Here is a 20,205-nt window from a genome sequence, read left to right on the forward strand (position 1 = left end):
GCCCTACGGTCCAAACATTGACTACATAATTGTCAATATTTTCTCATCAATTTCGTTCACGTTTTCAAGATGTCAATTACGCTGGACAACGACGACCTATTGGAAACAGAAAGGTGAAATGGAGAATGGCTTCAACTTTCAGTGCTGGACACCACCGAGCTGCAGCGAAGCTTGCTGCGGCATGTTTCTGTAGTGTCGTAGTCATCATGTGCGCCTAACGCATGAAAGATCGCCAGTTCGAAACTGGGTTGGAACTCCTTTGTTCTTCAACTGCAGCCTTTTACATGGACAAGAACGGAGCTTTTGTGCTTGCTTTCCCATCTGCAAACCTGCCTTCGAATTTGCTTGAACAAATCTGCTCTCGTAGTGAAATGTAATGCAATTCCATGGAATTACTGTGCAAAACATTCCTGAAGAAGGGCTCGTGCCCGAAACGTCGATTCTCCTGCTTTTGGATGCTGCCTGACTTGCTGCGCTTTTCCAGCAACACATTTTCAGCTCTGATCGCCAGCATCTGCAGTCCTCACTTTCTCCCTATGCAAAGCATTGTAAAGTTTTTCTCCAACCTGGTTCTGATCATTTGCCATTCTGTTTGAGAGTCTAGTTACCGCGTTCTGATCCTTCCACGAAAAGCAGTACCGCATTTGCATTCCTTGCGCAGGTGGCCCGGTTCAAAGACAGGGAAGAAGCTGATGCGCTGGTGTCACAGTGCACCACGGATTCCTGAACTCGTCTGTCTGTCAAATGTACCCCAAAGTCGTTTCTGAAAGGCCTCATTTGGAAGCTGTCTGTGCGAGAATTGGCACCAGAGGTCCTGAATCATATTTTGGATCAGTTCGCACGTGAGTGGCTCATTCAATCAGCAACAGCAATGAAAGAAATTGCACTCTCAGAGAACCTCTGGACCTGTGCTTTCATAGCGTCGCTAGTATTAAGGTGCGCCTCGAGATCTAAGCCACGTTGGAACTGAAACGGGGGATTCGACAGAGAGGCTACAGAATGAGATCGCATCCATTTGGTTTTCTTTAAATCACTGACGAGCAGGAAAATGTAAACGGGGAGGGCGAGTGGGGAAGTGAGGCAGTTGCAGCTCTGGTGAAATTCCTTCTTTGTGATTCACTCAGCAACCAGAGACGTGAAGGTGACTCAGGCGTGAAAGCTCTTCACATCGAGAACAAAAAGCACTCAAGGGCAGTTAGCACCTCTTCCGGAGTGGGGGTGGGGTGAGGTAATTACCTTTTGACTTCTGTTACTATGTCAGAAACTGCCTTTTAGATTGACGTGAACAGAATTCCTAATAAGCACCATGGAATTCAGCAAAATTGATTGAGTCGCTTCTTATCGATTCCCACACAGGTTTCCAACTCAGTGGGTATCCATGTGGCTCATGTCCTGGTGTGAACATCTCAGCAGCAAATTGCACGGTTATGGTAAAAGGCAAGAGAAAGTAGTATCTCGAACTGGCCCCGTGGTCAGAGCATCCTCACAATGTGATCTGTCGTGCTTGGATTGTAATGCGACCTCCGGTTTTAGGGTGGAGAACATTCTTTTGGACTCTTCTTCTGCAAAACAGACACAGTGACTGAAACTATGCTGCACGGTATGATGTGGAACACGGCCTGCTCAGCTTTGTGCATTTTCCCTGTAGTCCGCTGTATTTCATGTTCCATGTAAACGTGAAAGTTGTCCTGTTTCGAGCAATGGGTGAAATCATTTAGCAAAGCAAGAATCGAAATTGCAGTAATGTCAAGCAGCTCATGGTTATTTTATCAAATGATGACGGAACAGCATTCTAACACTCGCATATACATTTGTCGCTGGAAATATTGTCAGAACATAGATTCAGCTTTCCATTGAGTTTTGTGTGGTTTGATCGGCTATCATAAACTGCTGAGAAATTGATATTGTAGTGGGACATATTTCAGCTGCTTTGCGAAGAGGACATGGTTCGCGGAATGCTTCCCCTGTGATTTTCCTTCTGTTGTTATGCAGGAGCACAATTGGAAATGTATGAAAATGGCGGTGCGCGCGGGTGTAACAGTAGCCGAGCGATCTACGTCGCTGGGTCCAGGTTCCAGCCTCTAAGGAGGCATCGTTTCCAATCCCACCACTGCCGTTTCTGCGGGTAAACAACAAAGCTGCAGCGTGTTTAAGTGCGTGTTCAAATAAAAAAAAAAGGTCTGGTGGGTTTGCTTCTTGGAGAATTAACGGCGGTGTGAGAGAGTTCGCCTCCGACATGTAAAATCGCAAGCCGCTCGACTGCCGCTGGGTTTTTTTCCAGACAAGTTGAGGTTTCACTGAAGCCGAAGAGAGACTGTGAAACAAAGCCCTACTGTGAAGCTATCAGCCGTTATTTGCTCTTCCAATGAATTGCGATGACATATGTTCTTACATTTCTCCCCTTTCCTTCATTTCTGTCCTGGAGACGGCGAAAGGGAAATGAAATCTAATCGAGACTGTGATTGGTGAAATTCACTTTTTTTATGGCCCATTCTTATTGTGTTCTTTCTTTCTCTCTTTTCAGCACTTTCTGGAATGTGGCGGTGCACTAAGGCTCCAGGATGTTTGAAACATTAGTCTGGAATAGCCCTGCTGTTAGTTGTGACATTAGTGTTTGTCTCCTGCCCCTGGACATGCCCACCAGATAGGGCATGTCGCACAACCAACTATAAATTTCACACCATTTAGGCAAGACACAGACCCCTTCGTCGAGCTTGCACTGATTTGACAGGGCGAGTTTTGTGTGTGCTGTGGGCACAGCAATAGAACCATGCAGGCCAGCTGTTCTCCGCCCAATCAAATAGAGTATCACCGCCTCCTCCACCTGATATTCTTGTAATCGACCTTTGCTCAGCATCATTCTCCATTAAATTGGTCCCTGAAACTTTATGTTTTTACATATGGCGGCTGCCAAAATTCATGGACCGGCTTTCCCTAAGGCTATTCGGAGAGCCTTAAATTTATGCTGCTGCAGTATACCTCACCCTGTCCACCCTTCATCCCCATGCCACAGCACGTTCCCCCAGTATGCAGATGGCCTACTATTGGCTGCCACCTCTGCTAATCCATGCAAGCAGTTTACGGTAGCTTTGCTCTGCAGTCTGGCACAGAATGGGCACAGGGTGTGTATCAAGAAAACGCAGCTCTGTCAGCAAAATGTCTAATATCTGGGGCGCGACATTTCCAATGGCCTCAGAGCACTGTCCAAGGAGCAATTGGGTGTCATCACGCAGAATCCCCTAACTGCCACAAACAGGCTGCTGCAAGTGTTGCTGGGGATTGTCAATTACTGCAGCCCTGGATTCCTGTCCATTGTGCTATTGATACATATCTGCGGGAGGCAGCTTTGCCTAAACAGCCAGCCAGAGTGAAGTGAACATCCGAAATTCAACGGGCATTCACTGAATTGAAGCAACAAATAATTTCCACTCCTGCTTTGGCAGACCCAGATTACTCACAGTTCTTGTATCTGTTAGTAACCAAGCCAGACGGGTTCGTGCTTGGCATTTTGGCACAGCTTCATCGGGATCTCCATCGCATTTTTACTTTTTATAATGTTTAGTTACCAACTGTTATGAGCGGAATGCTGGCATGTTTGTGTGCCGTGGCAGCAGCCACAGTAACAGCAGATAAGGCCACCCCAGTGTGCTAGATCACCTGTCTATTGTTTTGGTCCTACTGTGTCTCTCCCTGCTGCTTAATTCAGCAGCAATCCAATATTTTACTGCAAATCAGAGAACTGGTCATGAGGTCACTTTGATCTCGGCAAACCTTTCCGTACACCGCGCCCTAGCCTTGAACCCCGGAACCCTAATTCCGTTCAGCTAACATGATTCTGCAGACAACAACTGCTTGGACTTGGTTCAGCGTTCCTGACAAAGGGCTCCTGCAAGAAACGTTGATTTTCCTGCTTCTCAGATGCTGTCTAACCTGCTGTGCTTTTCCAGCACCACTCTCATCTTGACTCAAATCTCCAGCATCTGCAGTCCTCATTTTCGCCTGGTGTAGCAGGTGTCCTGACCGGTCTGAGAAAACCCTGACCATATTCTTTGCAACAGCGGCTCTTCCTTCTGGCCATCAGACCAATACATATTAGCAGGCCAAGCCATCTGCACCCCCTTCACCACTCTCGAATCAGTTGGTTTACCAGATGTGGTGTCCACACAGGCAGCAGACCTCTTTGCTCTCACTAGAGCCTGCAACCTGGCACAGGGTAGCACAGCCAATATCTACACAGACTCCAGATGTGCCTTTGAAGTCGTTCAGGACTTTGGCATAATATGGAAACAGAGGGAATTCATCAGCTCAGCAGGGAGACCACTCCAACATGCAGCACTCATTGCCAACATCCTAGAAGTAGTCCTGCTACCTGCCGCTGTCGCAATTATAAAATGTGACGCCAATAACTCTGCCACCGATCCCGTCACCCAAGCAAATGCCTCAGCTGATGCAGTCACCCTGGAATATGCACTATCACTGGCTACTTATGCCCGACATTCCCCAAAGTGTGGAAAAACCTCAAGAGTCTCCTGACCCTCTCGATGCAATCCGAGCAGCACAGCAAGCCGCCGCACCAGATGAGAGGGCCACATGGGCCCGCATTGGTGCCTACAATCACCGTCCTTGCAGGTTCTTACCCACCCCTGCATCATCTACCTGAAAGCCCATCTGCACTTATTAGCACAGGCAGCATACGGAAGCGGACACAGAAACAAGATGCTGTTCGCCATTCCTGCTATGCAGCGGGATTCACTGCAGCTGCCCAAGCCCTGCTGTCACAGTGTCTCATCTGTCCACCGAAAAATGCAGGGAAGCCGATGGCCAAACATGACTACATAAAAATTCCTGAGGGTCATTTCACCCACATTCTAATTTACCTTTCCCACATGCCTCAGAAGGAGGAATACAAATATATCCTAGTTATTGTCGCAATGTTTTCAAAAATGGTCAAGTTATTCCCTATCAAAAAAAGGCCCCAGAGCAGTGATAAAGTGTATCCTGCACGACGTTATTGCAAGAAGTTTATACGTATCACTACCTGGTATGGCACCTGTACCATTCAAGGTCAGAGACGGTTACAGCGAGTGGTGAACTCGACCCGGACAAATGCAAAGGACAGCCTATTATATGTTTGCATATTATTTATACATCTATGCAGCTTAACTCTGTGATATGCTTGCATTTATTGCAAGACAAAGCTTTTCACTGTGCCTCAATGCACGTGACAATGAATTCAATTCAATTCAATTGTGGAATGTCGACGACATGGATTTTTGGAGCAGCTTGTGGTGGAGCCAACTTGGGAACAGGCAATACTCGATTTAGCATTGTACAATGAGGCAGACGAGACAGGGGAGCTGAAGATGAAGGAACCCTTAGGAGGCGGTGATGATAATATGATTGAATTTACCCTGCAATTACCCTGAGAGGGAGAATATACAATCAGAGGTAACGGTATTAAAGTTGAATAAAGGCCAGTACAGAGGCATGAGGGAGGAGCTTGGTGAAATTGGTGAGGAGAGGAGCCTAACAAGTACGCAGGAAAGTGGAAATGCAGTAGCAGGAGTGTCTGAGCGTAATTCATCAGACACATCAGAGACATATCCTGTGGAAAATGAGGCATGGTGTAGGGAGGATGAGGCAACCATGGCGGACTGAGGAAGTCATCGATAGCATAAAGGCAAAAGAGAAAATATATGATGTGTCGAAGGGCAGTGGGTAATCAGAGGATTGGGAAGCTCGCAAAGATGCACAAAGGGCAACAACAAAACCAATGACGAGGGAGAAGATTAAATATCAGATAATTACTAATATAAAGTTAAAAATCACACAACACCAGGTTATAGTCCATAAATTTCTGTGTTACGATCGAGCCCTCCACAATCACCTGATGAAGGAGCGTCGCTCGGAAAGCTAGTGTGCTTCCAATTAAACCTGATGGACTATAACCTGGTGTTGTGTGATTTTTAACTTTGTACACCCCAGTCTAACATCGGCATCTCCGAATCATTACTAATATAAAGTAAGACTGCAGTTGTTTCTTTATTCATATAAACGCAAAAGAGAGGTAGAAATTGACAATGGGCCATTGGAAAATGACAATTGACAGAAAGTAGTGGGGAACAAGGAAATTGTTGAGGAACTGAAAAAATATTTTCTGCCGCTCTTCACAGTGGAAGACATGAGTTATACCCAAATATACAAGAGAATGGGGGGAACAGATGTGAGTCTAGTGGCCATCACTGTGAAAGTGCAAAAAACACTGAATGGCCTGAAGGTCGATACATCATCTGGATCAGATAGAGTACCCTCCAGAGTTCTAAGGTAGACAACTGAAGAAATAGTGGATATGTTAGCGGAGAGCTTTCAGGAATCGCTAGAATTAGAAAGTGTGCTATAGGACTGAAAAATCACGAACATGACACCCCACTTTAAAAAGAAACAACACAAAACCTGGCAAATTATAGACCAATCCTGGAATCCATTCCGTTGGAAGAAATTTCTGAATACTTGGTAGTGCATGTTAAAATAAGGCAAAGTCAGTAATGTTTCATCATGGAGAGGCCATACTTGACAAATCTGCAAAAAATCTTCTTTGAGGAAGTAACGAGGAAGATAGACCAAGGAGAGCCATTGGATGTTATGTGTCTGGGCTTCACGAAGACCTTTGATCTTTGCCGCACAGGAGACTACTGAATAAGGTAAGGGTCCATGGTTTCAGAGGAAAGCTGCGCTCTCAGGACAGAAAGCAGTGATTGGGAACAAAATGATCCTTCTCAGAGTGGCAGCTGGTGACAAGCGGCGTTCCTCAAGGCTGTGTTGGGCTACAACTTTTCATTTTCTCCATTAGCGATCTAGGTAAAGTACCTGAGGGCATTGTGTATCAATTTGCAGATAATGCAATGGCAGGAGGACAGGTAGCATTGAGGAAGCGGTCATGCTGCAGAAGGATATGTACATGTAGGGAGCATTGGAAAATAAATGGCAGATGGAGCATAATGTGGGAAAGTGTGAGGTGTTGCACTTTGGTAGGAAGAATAAAGACACGGACTGTTGTCTAAATGGGGCGAAGGTGCACATGCCTGTCGTGCAAGGATACTTGAGTATATTAGCCCAGGATTCTCTTAAGATGAACTTGCAGATTGAAGCTATAGTTTGGAAGACGGCTGCAATGCTGACATTTATTTTTGGAATATTTGAATATTAAAGCAGGGATGCACTTCCGCAGCTCTATAACAATCTGGTCAGACCACATCTGGATTACTGAGTGTACATTTGGTCCTCAAATTTCAGGAAGGATGCACTGGTGCTGCGGTGTGTTCAGAGCTGATTCACCATTATGGTGACAGAAATGAAAAGCTTGACACATGAGGAACGTTCGAGGACTCTGGGTCAATACTCGATGAACTTTAGAAGAATAAGAGGAAATCGAATTGGTACTTATAGAATCGTGAATCGCCAAGACAGAGTGGATGCTGGGAAGGTGTTTCCATTTTTAGTACAGACTAGATCACAAAGGCACAGCTTTGGAGAAAAGAGAAGACATTTGAGAGCAATAATAAGAGACACTTATTCAGCCAGAGAGTGCTGAATGTATGGAATTCGTTGCCAGATAAGGCTGTGGAAGCCAGGGCTGTGATTATATGTAAGACTGGAGTATGTAGCAGCGTGGTCGTCAAGGATATCAAGGTTTATGGGGCGAAAGCTGTAGAATTGGGTTGAGAAAGTATCTGCCATGATTTAATGGAAGAGCAGAAACACTGCGCTGAATGGTTTAATTTCTGCTCTATCGTCTAATGGACTTATGCATCGAATGACTTCCATTTGCAAGTTCTTCTCCAAGGAACGTGCCTGACTTGTCAGCGAAGATCTGATTGAGTGCTGATCCAGACTTGATGCGCCAAATGGTCTATTTCCGCCCTCCATCTTCTATTTTATCATTCTCCATAAAAAAGATGAATGCAATGACCAGACTTGTTGCCAGTCCTCTGACTCATCTCTGAACAGGCAGTTGCTAAAGTTCCAGCATAATTTTCGTGCTCTTATATTCCCACCTGCGATCAAGAACAAAAAGTATCTCCAACCCCTCGAGACTATTTGATCCCTTGTCCAATCCCCTTCAAAGATTCGTGAATGCCCACTCCAATTTCTCTTTTCTTACTGTAAACCACTCAGTATTCACTCTTGTATCATTGTTTCTCCCCAAATTCACTATCACCCACTTCACTGGATTGAATTCATTTCAGCACTTTTTCTTGCCAATTGTTTCCAATCTCCCTGCAGTCTATGGCTTTCTTCCTCATGGTTAACAACATGGCTAATTGTTACATAATTTGCACACTGCTAAATGATCACCACGACAAATAATTAAAAATCGTTGACCAATATGAGAAAACAATGGAACTCACAGAAGCCATGGTTCATAAGCTCACAGAGGACACCAGAATTGGAGACTGTAAAGAAGGTGATCTGAGATTCCAGAATGATCGTAATCCAATGCGTCTTTGGGCTGAAAAATGTCACTTGGAGTTCAATCTGGATAAATGGAAGGTATTGCATTTTGCTACATCAAATATGAATAGGGCTTATACAATTAGTGATAGGGCGTTGCATAGTGTTGTGGAACACGGAGGCCAGGGATGCAGGTGCATAATTCTTTTTAGTTTGCTTCACATATCTACAGAATGGTTAAAAAAATTGTCATCCTGCATTCGTTGCTCAGTCCTTTGAGCATAGGAGTTGGTACTTATGTTGAAATTGAATAGGATGTTGTGTGAGGTCTCTTCTGGAGTACTGCGTCCAGTTCTTGTCGTCAAGTAATAGCAAGGAAATTATTAAGCTGGAGTAGGTTTAGAAGAGGTATACCAGCGCATGGCTAGTGGGGAAGGTTTGTGTTAAAACGAAAGGCTGGATAGGCTGAGAATATTTTCTCTCGAGCACTGGAGTTTGAAAGGCGAACTGATAGAAATTTATAATTTTTTGAAAGTTCGGATAGAGTTAACTGTAACTGTCTTTTCTCCAAGGAGGGGGACTACAAAACGAGAGGGCAAATGTTTTCGTTGAAAAGAGAGAGATTTAAAATAAGACATGAGAGGCTTGTTTTTTAACAGAGGATGGGTTATGTGTGCAATTCACTTCCCTAGGTAGTGATGAATGAAAGTACATTTACAATGTTTACAGGATATTTAGATAAATGAATTGGAAAGTTTCAGTCGTATTTAAAAATAGCTATTCATGCATACCTAGTCCATTATTTATTGCCCAGAGGGCAATTAGGAATCAACCACGATATTATGGATCTGGAGTCACATGCCATCCAGACCATATAAGTATGGCAGTTTCTTTCTCTATCAGGCATTAGTGAATCAGATCTACAACAACTGATTCAACATCATCAGACTCTTCAACTCTAGGTATTTATTGAAATAAAATTCCAGCATCTGCCATGCCAGGATTTGAACAGAATTATATCTGAACGTTCATATTAACAATGCAGTAATAATAATACAAGGGCTTTATTAACTCTCAACAATTACAGGAGCCGTCAGATGCGACTCGTTTAGTTTGGCATTATGTTCAGTATGAGCTGGTAGGAGTGAAAGGCCTGTTTTCATGTTACATGAGACTATGCCTTTGACGGTATTAAACTGGCAGCTGGTTGGGATTAACTGCAACATTGACAGTTTAATTGATCTCCTTCTGGGATATGTAATTTTGTTGGTTACGCTGGAGTTTTTTTTGCTCATTGAGCCCTCCCCACAAACGGGACTGTTGAACAGTCATTCCCCAGTTTGACTGAGTAAATGAATTTCCACTTCAGCAGGTATTTGAATCCCGCATTGCCCTGGTTTCTCTGTGATATCGGTGTCCTTGTATCTACCCAGGGTGAACGATTGGTTCAAATCATATCCACGCAGACGCAAGTCTCGTTGTTCATGTTGTGAATGTGTTTTAATTCTTCCCGATATACCCACTGGGTGTGGATGTCGCTGGTCAGGACAACATTTGTTGTTCATCCTGATTCACTGTTGCTTCGCTGCACGAGAGACATGGATTCGATCCCAGTCTCGTGTAACTGTTTGCAGTTTGCACATTCTCTCTTTGCTTGTGTGAGTTTCCTCCCACACACTGAAGGGGTGCAGGTTACTGCGATCAGCCATGGGAAATGAAGGGGAATGGAATAGGTATGGGGTGTGGGTCTGATAGGGTGTGCTTCGGAGGGATGGTGTCGACTGCAAGGGCCGAATGGCCTGCGTTCCCACACGGTCGGCATTGTCAGATTAAGGGTCAGCTAAGTCGTTCTGGACCTGGAGTCAGAAGTAGGCAGGATTGGGTAAAGATGGTAGCATGCCCTGCGTAAGGGACATGCAAGAATGGGGTTGCAGGAAATTAAAGTCATGTTATCTGTTCCTGAGGTCAGCTTTTCATTCCAGGTTTTATTCGACGAATTTTAACATTACCAGATCCGTGTCTGAGTCACAAGGATGACTCGTTTATTATATAACCACAACACAACCTTCTCCAGGTTGCAGTATTTACTGGGAACAAGAAGCAGATTCTGAGCGGATGCGAGAAAGGCAGCTGCGACTGCCAATGTCAAAAACATGGATCAAACATGAAAATGAAATTTCGAACCTTGCCACCCCAAAGTTAAAGTCTTAACACTCTTTAGATGCGCCAATCAGCTGTCTCAGCAACATATACTGCTTATGGCTATAAAATTATAAATGGGGGCAAGTATTCCCTTCAGCCCCGTTTTTGACCTCGGAAATACACGCGCTGCTCTCCCGTCATTCCATCCCAACTTCGAATTTGATCTTCATGGCTGCTTCACAGTTTCCCTGATTCCGGGTCTGGAACTGGAATTAAGTGTGATTGCGTGCAGCAGTTAGTATTGCCTTGTGTGTTCAAAGTGTTGAAGTGGCCGATGTTAAACTATAATGCTATTGAAGCATATATTTGAACAATATCCTGCACTGTCCCATGAGTTTCGAGAGTTTCATTAATCCCATTCTGCAATACCCTCATTAATGGAATCTCCACAGTCTCTGCGGACGTTGAACTAAAAGATTCAGCCCATTCTTAGTTCGCACATGCCTGTCGCTAAGTCCTGATATTGTATATTATTCCTAACATTTCCTCTGCTAAAATACTAGCTGCAGTTGGCAAGCGTGATCTGTGGTGTGCTGCAACCGTTTAGTATTTCGTCAACTGTCTTGTGATTGCCACGACTTCGGATCGACTCTTCATCATGATAGTCAGTTCTCTCAAAGTTTTACTTTTGGTGAAACACGGTAAGAAATTACTCGTTTTTACATGATAATATTCTCCGAGGTGATGATTTGTTTTCCATTGAATTTCGTTCTCTGATATTTCTGCGTTTCATGTATCAGTATTTAACCCCAACAGTTCTTGAAGATGTCTCTCCCTCCCACTCACCCTAACTCTCTTTTCCGACCCTCGTCTCATTTGACTGAGGCATTGCACAATTTAACATACACTTTCACGTTGATACCATCTACTCACTGTTGCTGGATGACCATGCCCTAATCTCTTTATTGGCACGTTTAAATCATTCAATTCGTTTGGATATCGTAGCTGTGTGATCAATTCTCCTTTAGCGGTTTTTACTGACATGGACCAGAGATTATTGCAACGTGAGTCTCAATAAATGGTCACAGAGAATAATTGGGAAAAAAGAGACTCTATTGGAACAGATCAGCCGTGATGGCTTTCTGCGATAGCCTACTGGTATTATCGCTCGATTGTTAATACGAAAGGCCAGGTAACATTCCAAGGTCGATGAGTTCGATTCCCACCACACGACGACAATGGTAAAATATGAATGCAAGAAATATCTCCAACTAAGGATATGCCAAATCCGTTGCCTGAAAGACCCATATGATTCACTGACGTCCTTGAGGGAGGGAAATTGCCGTCCATGTCTCCTTTGGCTTCCACGTGTCCCCGGACCGCAAGCTGATAAATGCTGAAGAGCCACACCGCATGCTGGTGCGACAACGTAAAAACGGTTCATTCGGTTCTACTTAGACTATTGTCTGCAGTTCACATAAGTCCATGGATGTGATCGCACTGGGAAAGGTTCAGGAGAGATTCACTCGGATAATGTCTGGTCTGAACAGTTTCAGTCATGAAGAAAGACAGGACAGACTGGGATTGTTTGACACCGTGCAGAAGAGTTTGCGAGAAGGCATGGTTAAGTTGTACAAAATCATGAGGGGTATGTATTAGGTAGACTGAAAGTAGCGTTTCCCATCGACGAGATATCGTTCATAGGGGACCAGAAATTTAATGAGAAAAACAGAAAGGTTTAAATAGATGTGTGGAAAAGCATGAGAGTCCGGCAGGTGTTAGAATTTGCAACACTGTGCCTGTAAGGGTCAGGGAGGCAGGAACCCTTATAACCTGAAGAAATATTCAGATGTGAATGCGTTCTGCCAATACCTATAAAGCTATGGGCTAATCGCTTCGGGTCGTTAAGCAGTTGTTTTTGACAAATGGAGCCACAACGGGCTAAAGTGTCTCCTTTGAAACTGCTGTCCTCCGTAGTATAATGGTTAGTGTCGCCGCATGTTATGCGGGAGATAGGAGCTCAATTCCTCGCTCGGGCAATGTAAATGTTTAAAACTGCCGCTCCGTTCCCAAGTGCGGGTTATTAGTTCCTGTGCTTCCATTCTCCATGGGACATGACACAGGAAGGACAGTGCTGTCTGAATCAGCGTGGGGAAGGACTGCAGCTCCCGGCGAGACAGAGTATCAGTGAAAGTACAAACACGTGACTTCCGCAACCTGCACCTCGTGTCTGTACTGGAATCTAAACCATTTAATAGAAAGAATAAGGAAGCTGAAGAAGAAACAGGGTACACCAATTCAGATCTGAGTGCATAAACATTTTCCACAGGATCTTGAGGAAAACTGACAATCGGCTCTGAGAAAGAGTTTCATTCTCAGAACTGTTAGTTCACAGAGGTGTTTTGTAACACTTTAGCCCTTTAGAAATTGAATAACAATTTAACTGAACACTTGAAATGTTAAAACACACCAGGCGATGATTCACGTGCTGGTAATTGTATTTACAAGCCAGATGTTTGATTATTGATAATGATGCAATAGGCTGAAGAGCCTCTCGCCATGCTTTTACAAACTCAATGACTGTCATTTTTCAACTGAACCAATAAGACAAAAACAAAGTCACCAAGAAAATTTGCAAGCATTGCATCTGTCTTCCTTGTTGTGAAAGTGTTGAAATTCAGCTCTCTCACTGCTATCTCCCAATGTTGATTTCCAGTCAGGGAAAAATATTTGTTGTTCCTTATGAAAATCGTAAATTGAACATGACTTCCTGACATTACAAAACAGCAAAGATACTAGCTTTCGGACCGCTGCTCGTTCATTAGGTGGTTGTGGAGTACACAGTTGTAAGACACAGAATTTATAGCACAAGTTTACAGTGTGATGTAATTGAAATTATACATTGAAAAATACCTTAATTGTTTGCTAAGTCTCCCATCTATTAGAATGGCTGTGTTAGCTTCGCTTCTTTCATATGTAAAGTGCAAAACTTTTTATTTTGAAGTTACATTCTCAGATGAACTTTAACAATTGGTGTTAGCCCCCGTGCGCTGCTGTCTGTTCCATAATGTTTAGACTGATGCTAATTGTATAAAATGAGTTACCAGAGACTTACATGGGTTCATGTAGTTTATGAGCAAAGTACAATGTAACTCTACAAGTACAAATTCACCCCACAAATGTATATATGCGTGTATGTGTGTGTGTGTCGGAGGGTCTCTGTTTGTAGATAGGGTAATGGGATCACCTGTACTGTGACATTAGCCCAAGGTCCCGGCTGAGGCAATCACCATAGGTATCGAACTTAGCTATCAGTCTCTGCTCGGGCACTTTCAGCTGCTGCCTGTTCCGAAGTCCGCCTTGGATGATGGTCACCCAAAGGTCTGAGGTCGAATGTACAACATAGAACATAGAACATAGAACAATACAGCATAGAACAGGCCCTTCGGCCCACGATGTTGTGCCGAAAATTTGTCCTAGCTTAAGCACCCATCCATGTACCTATCCAATTGCCGCTTAAAGGTCACCAATGATTCTGACTCTGCCACTCCCACAGGCAACGCATTCCATGCCCCCACCACTCTCTGGGTAAAGAACCTACCCCTGACATCCCCCCTATACCTTCCACTCTTCACCTTGAATTTATGTCCCCTTGTAACACTATGTTGTACCCGGGGAAAACATCTCTGACTGTCTACTCTATCCATACCTCTGATCATCTTATAAACCTCTATCAAGTCACCCCTCATCCTTCGCCTTTCCAAAGAGAAAAGGCCTAGCACTCTCAACGTATCCTCGTACGACCTATTCTCCATTCCAGGCAACATCCTGATAAATCTCCTCTGCAACCTCTCCAAAGCTTCCACATCTTTCCTAAAGTGAGGCGACCAGAACTGCACACAGTACTCCAAATGTGGCCTTACCAAGGTCCTGTACAGCTGCAACACCACCTCACGACTATTGAATTCCATCCCTCTGCTAATGAACGCTAATACATCATAGTCCTTCTTACAAGCTCTATCCACCTGAGTGGCAACTTTCAAAGAGCTATAAACATAGACCCCAAGAACCCTCTGCTCCTCCACCTCACTAAGAATCCTACCGTTAACCCTGTATTCTGCATTCTTATTTGTCCTTCCAAAATGGACAACCTCACACTTGACAGGGTTGAACTTCATCTGCCACTCCTCAGCCCAGCTCTGCATCATATCTAAGTCCCTTTGCAGCCGACAACAGCCATCCTCACTATCCACAACTCCACCAATCTTCGTATCGTCTGCAAATTTACTGACCCACCCTTCGACTCCCTCTTCCAAGTCATTAATAAAAATTACAAACTGCAGAGGACCCAGAACTGATCCCTGCGGAACTCTACTTGTAACTGGGCTCCAGGTTTAACATTTACCATCTACCACCACTCTCTGACTTTGACCGGTTAGTCAGTTCTCTATCCAACTGGCCAAATTTCCCACTATCCCATGCCTCCTGACTTTCCACATAAGCCTACCATGGGGAACCTTATCGAATGCCTGACTACAATCCATGTACACTACATCCACTGCTCTACACTCATTCACATGCTTGGTCACCTCCTCAAAGAATTCAATAAGACTTGTAAGGCAAGACCTACCCCTCAAAAATCCGTGCTGGCTGTCCCTAATCAAGCAGTGTCTTTCCTGATACTCATAAATCCTATCCCTCAGTACCCATTCCAGTACTTTGCCTACCGCTGAAGTAAGACTAACTGGCCTGTAATTCCCGGGGTTATCCCTATTCCCTTTTTTGAACAGGGGCACAACATTCGGCACTCTCCAGTCCCCTGGTACCACCCCCGTTGACAGTGAAGACGAAAAGATCATTGCCAACGGTTGTGCAATTTCCTCTCTTGCTTCCACATAATCCCAGGATATATCCCGTGAGACCCGGGGGACTTGTCTAGACTCAGGTTTTTCAAAAAGCTCAGCACATCTTCCTTACTAACAAGTATCTTCTCTAGCTTAACAGTCCGTTTCCATACTCTCGTCTTCAACAATACGGTCCCACCCATTTGTAAATACTGAAGAAAATACTTATTCAAGACCTCTCCTATCTCTTCCGACTCAATACACAGTCTCCCACTACCGTCCTTAATCGGACCTACCCTCGTTCTCGTCATTCTCATGTTTCTCACATAGGCATAAAAGGCTTTAGGGCTAACCTTGATCCTACCCGCCAAAGATTTTTCATGCTCTCTCTTAGCTCTCCTAATCTCTTTATTCAGCTCCCTCCTGGCTATCCTGTATCCCTCCAACGCTCTGTCTGAACCTTCTTTCCTCAGCCTTATATAAGCCTCCCATTTCCTCTTTACTAGCTATTCAACCTCCCTCGTCAACCAAGGTTCCCTCACACGACCATCTCTTTCCTGCCTGACAGGTACATACATATCAAGGACACGTCGTATCTGTTCCTTGAAAATGTTCCACATTTCAATGACATCCTTCCCTGACATCCTATGCTCTCAACTTATGCTCGTGAGATCCTGTCTTGCAGCATCGTATTTGTCCTTCCCCCAAATGTAAAACCGACCCTGTTGCATGCACCTATCTCCCTCCATATCCAAGGTGAAAGTTACAGAATGGTGGTCACCATCACCAAAATGGTCTCCCATTAACAAGCCCATCACTTGTCCTGGTTCGTTACCGAGTATCAAATCTAATATGTCCTCCACTCTGTTCGGACAATCTACATCCTTAGTTAGAAAAGCTTCCTGGACACACTGCACAACCACTGCCCCGTCCAATCGACTTGAACTAAAGAGCTTCCAATCAATATTTGGGAAGTTGAAATCGCCTATGACGACTGCCCTTTAGCTTCTGCAGCTTTCCAAAATCTGTTTCCCAATCTGTTTCTCCGCATCTCTGCTGCTATGAATGTCCTGGACCACTGAAGTGTTCCCCAACATGGAAGGGGCACACCTGTCTGTTGATTGATGTACAGTCGCCATTCATCCGTTCTGTAGCCTCGGCTCGGTTTCACCAAAGTACCATGCCTTAAAACATCATTGTCTGCAGCTTGTTTTTTTTTAGTTTAGCGTCAGTCTAAACATTCTGGCATGGACACAGCATACAGCGACTAACACCTTCAACAAATTATCTGGGTTGACACTAATTGTTAAAGTTCACCTGAGAGTGTAACCATGAAAAGAAAGTTTCGCGATTTACATAAGAAAGAAGTGAACCTTACGTAGTCATTCTAACAGATGGAAGACTTAACAAACAATCAAGTTTTTTTCAATGTATAATTTCAGTTACGTCACACTGTAACCATTTGCTATAAATTCTGTCTTACAACTGTGTACTCCACAAACACCTGCTGAAGGACTAGCTCTCCAAAAGCTAATGCTTCCAATTTAACCTGTTGGACTATGACCTGGTGTTGTGCGATTTATAACTTCATATTAGAATGCGGATCTCACAATTAAAACAGAGTTGAGGAAGCATTTATTCTCTCAGTCAGTTCTGGATCTGTATAATTTCTTGTTGCAGAAGGCTGTTGATGAAGAGTCATTAGGAGTAATCAGGAAGAGATTGGCAGATCTTCAAACAGCAAAGACATCAAGCGTTACGGTTCGGCAGGACAGGAAAAAACGGGCGTAAGCAATGATCCCGTTTGGCAGCAAGAACGAGGTGAAAAAGTACAAACTAGAGTGTTGGGGAAAGAATGGGCCAGGAACACTGGGACGGGAGAGGCTTAATGCTTCCTTTCTTTGCTGTGACTGGACACTGGTGTTGAAGTCTCAAATGGGACAATATCAGCCAAGTGGGTGAAATCTTCCTTTCTGCTTGTTTTCTCCCGAGGGCTGTGTCACTCTTGGGGAAATGAGTCTGCGTGCTTCAGTCTGTGGGTAAAAATGGGATTCACTGCTGCTTCATTCAGCCACTAGGGTATTAGAACGAAACGTCTGGTAATGACATGCGTTTAAAGACTCTTGCAATCATTTCATGTTTATGCTGCATTAATCTGCGGTTATTGATCCACAGTTTAGATTCAGCCCCTGCAGTTAACTTGCTGACTTCTCCAGTTCTTCATAGTTCAATGTGATGCATCAAGTGCGTGTATATCGAGAGGGAGCTTGTGTTTATATGTGTCTTATGTCCAACTTTAACCAATGGCTAGAGCAAGGGGAAAGGATGAGACCAATGTGCAAGTCTGTCCGTGCCCATGCACAGCACCCACATCGGTAATTCTCTACTGTGCATTTACAGACAGTTATCGGTGCTCCTACACCCAGCCCCTGCCCCTTTTGAAATATCTCCATTGTTTTATGCTGTCTTTCTGTGCTCATTTCACCAAGGTGAATCACTTCTATCCAACCTGCTACAGATTTCATCTGACAAAATACTTCTTAAGAATCCCATTCATAAACATGCACTTCCCATCTCTCGTTATTTGGTTTTCATGGATCTCTTTCAGACAATAAAAGTTCACGGCAACTTGACTTGGAAAAGTAAATGGCGTTCCTTTTAATTATTCCAATTCAATCTACATTTCAATGCAGTTTAGGCAACAGGCTCAAATTATTCTTTGAGACTTTATAATAGCGTCGATGCACATAAACACACTCTTGGAGTTCCAATTTCAGTAAGACAGCTGTGATCATCCAAAACTAGCCACATTGAAAATCGTCGGCAATAGCGACGAAAGTGGGATTCGAACCCACGCGTGCAGAGCACAATAGATTAGCAGTCCATCGCCTTAACCTCTCGGCCACCTCGCCAGATGGACGACTGGCCTTCTGATCTTATGAATAAGTGAATTGCGTAAATTATGTACACAGATATTTCTCCTTGGTATTGTTGAAATGATAAATAGCACATATGGTTCTAAGAGTATCGTCTGACCTCTGGGTGTGGGGCAAGTGCACTCCAACTGTGACACTCTGCTCACAGTGATCAGAGCAAAAATGAGGAAATGACTGCAACAAGATCTGTTCAATTTTGTGAAGATTTGAAGTCAATGGAGTGGAGAGCCGGTGACAGCAGGAGATGTAAAGTTGTGTGTGAGGAATTGTTTTCCAAACTGGAGGAGAGTGCATAGTGCTCAATGTCATTATTCGGAACACCTTTCTTCCACTCAGATATTTTTGACACGCACTTGTGTACAGGACAGACAATTTCAAAATCCTAAATAAGGCTAAACTGACAATTGAATTCAACAATGCAAAAACCTTGATCTGTATCATTTTCCTGGGCCATGCGACAAGATGATCACAGCAACACAGTGAGCAAGTGTCAGAAGGAAAATGAGTGCAGTGCCAGAGTTCATGCTGGGAGCAGCAGTTGACACACGGGGAAGTGCATTTCCCACAACAGGGACACTTCCCAAATAGCGGACTGCAGTGGAAGAGTTCAGAAGTGGTTTACCCTTTGGAATTTGCTGCCAGAGATACAATGGAGATCTGTCATTGAGTCTGTTCAAGATGTCAATTTTAACATTTATACCGATGAAAATCAAAATAAAATTCTCATGGGTCAGTGAATGCAAATGTTGAAATTGTACGTTTCAACAAACTACCCATCTTTGCAATGAGTGGCTCACCACATTCCTTACAAAGGGTCAGAACCACTGGTGAAGATGATCGCATAATGCCAGTTACGGAATCAGAGAAACTCGGTTCCTTACCGTTATGGTACAGCCAGGAATGTGGAGGTAAGCATTAATGTGTTGCTCCAGTGCTGCAGGTGACCAGTGCAAGTTGTCTCTGTGCCAGTATAGTTGGCTGTGCTGTGCCAAAGTTTTAAGTTAGAGCCTCACATGGAGCAGCTTCGATTTGTTGTCGTGTTCAGAGGTACGGATGGAAGGTGATATTGAGCAAAGACAAGTTTATGGAAATGTACCAGTTTTTGTGAATTGAGAAACGGCCTTTTCTGGATAATGACTCCTTGATGAACAAACATACTGCAAATAGTTAAAACGTGAAGAGATGTGTGTGAAAAGAGAGCCAAAGGTGATTTTTCAGTAGAATGATGATATTTCCCATGTGCACTGCGTTACATTCCGGAAAAATCGATGTTGACCTGGTTCCCATGTTATGCAGTTTGTGCAAACTCGCAATGGTCATTGGAATAATAAAAAAAAAACTGATCTCATAGGACAGTCGGAATATTGTTTTCAATTTTAGTCTGAGCATCTTTCAGCTGAAACGGTGTGATGCAGAGAAGTACAGAGGGTTAAAAATACAAAAAAGATAGGGTCTACTTGGTGGTGGAGATAAGAAAGCGTGAAATACACGTAATATCATGTGAATGTGGTCACGTCTTTAAAGTAGGTGTTGCGTCTCCAAGTGACGATTCAATTGCTACTCATTAGGATGCAACTTCTGTCTGCAGTTATTTTAGGACATCAGCCGCATTTAGAATGTTTCACCTTGAAGAATCCGCTACACCTGTCAAATTCATGAACTTTTTATACTCAATCTTATTCAGCTGTACGTGTTCATGAAATGCCTTTTTGTCTGAAAACAACCATATTCGAAATTAATCGAGACCCACACGATTTCTTTCTTTCATGGGTAAATTCCCTCCTTGTACGTTAGTTCGTGCGTCTTTTAAAACACTACGAAATCAGAAATCT

General features: G+C 43.8%; 1 non-coding gene across 1 annotated transcript; it reads right to left on the bottom strand.

The window, feature by feature from the left end:
* Nucleotides 1-18,267: 18,267 nt before the first annotated feature.
* trnas-gcu (transfer RNA serine (anticodon GCU)) lies at nucleotides 18,268-18,349 on the bottom strand. The gene has a single exon. It is a non-coding gene; the product is annotated as a tRNA-Ser (tRNA).
* Between the last annotated feature and the right edge of the window lie 1,856 nt (nucleotides 18,350-20,205).

The sequence above is a fragment of the Chiloscyllium plagiosum genome, unplaced genomic scaffold (assembly GCF_037043375.1).
Source record: "Chiloscyllium plagiosum isolate Xiang-an unplaced genomic scaffold, Cpla_swu_hap1 HiC_scaffold_38, whole genome shotgun sequence".
Taxonomy (NCBI): domain Eukaryota; kingdom Metazoa; phylum Chordata; class Chondrichthyes; order Orectolobiformes; family Hemiscylliidae; genus Chiloscyllium; species Chiloscyllium plagiosum.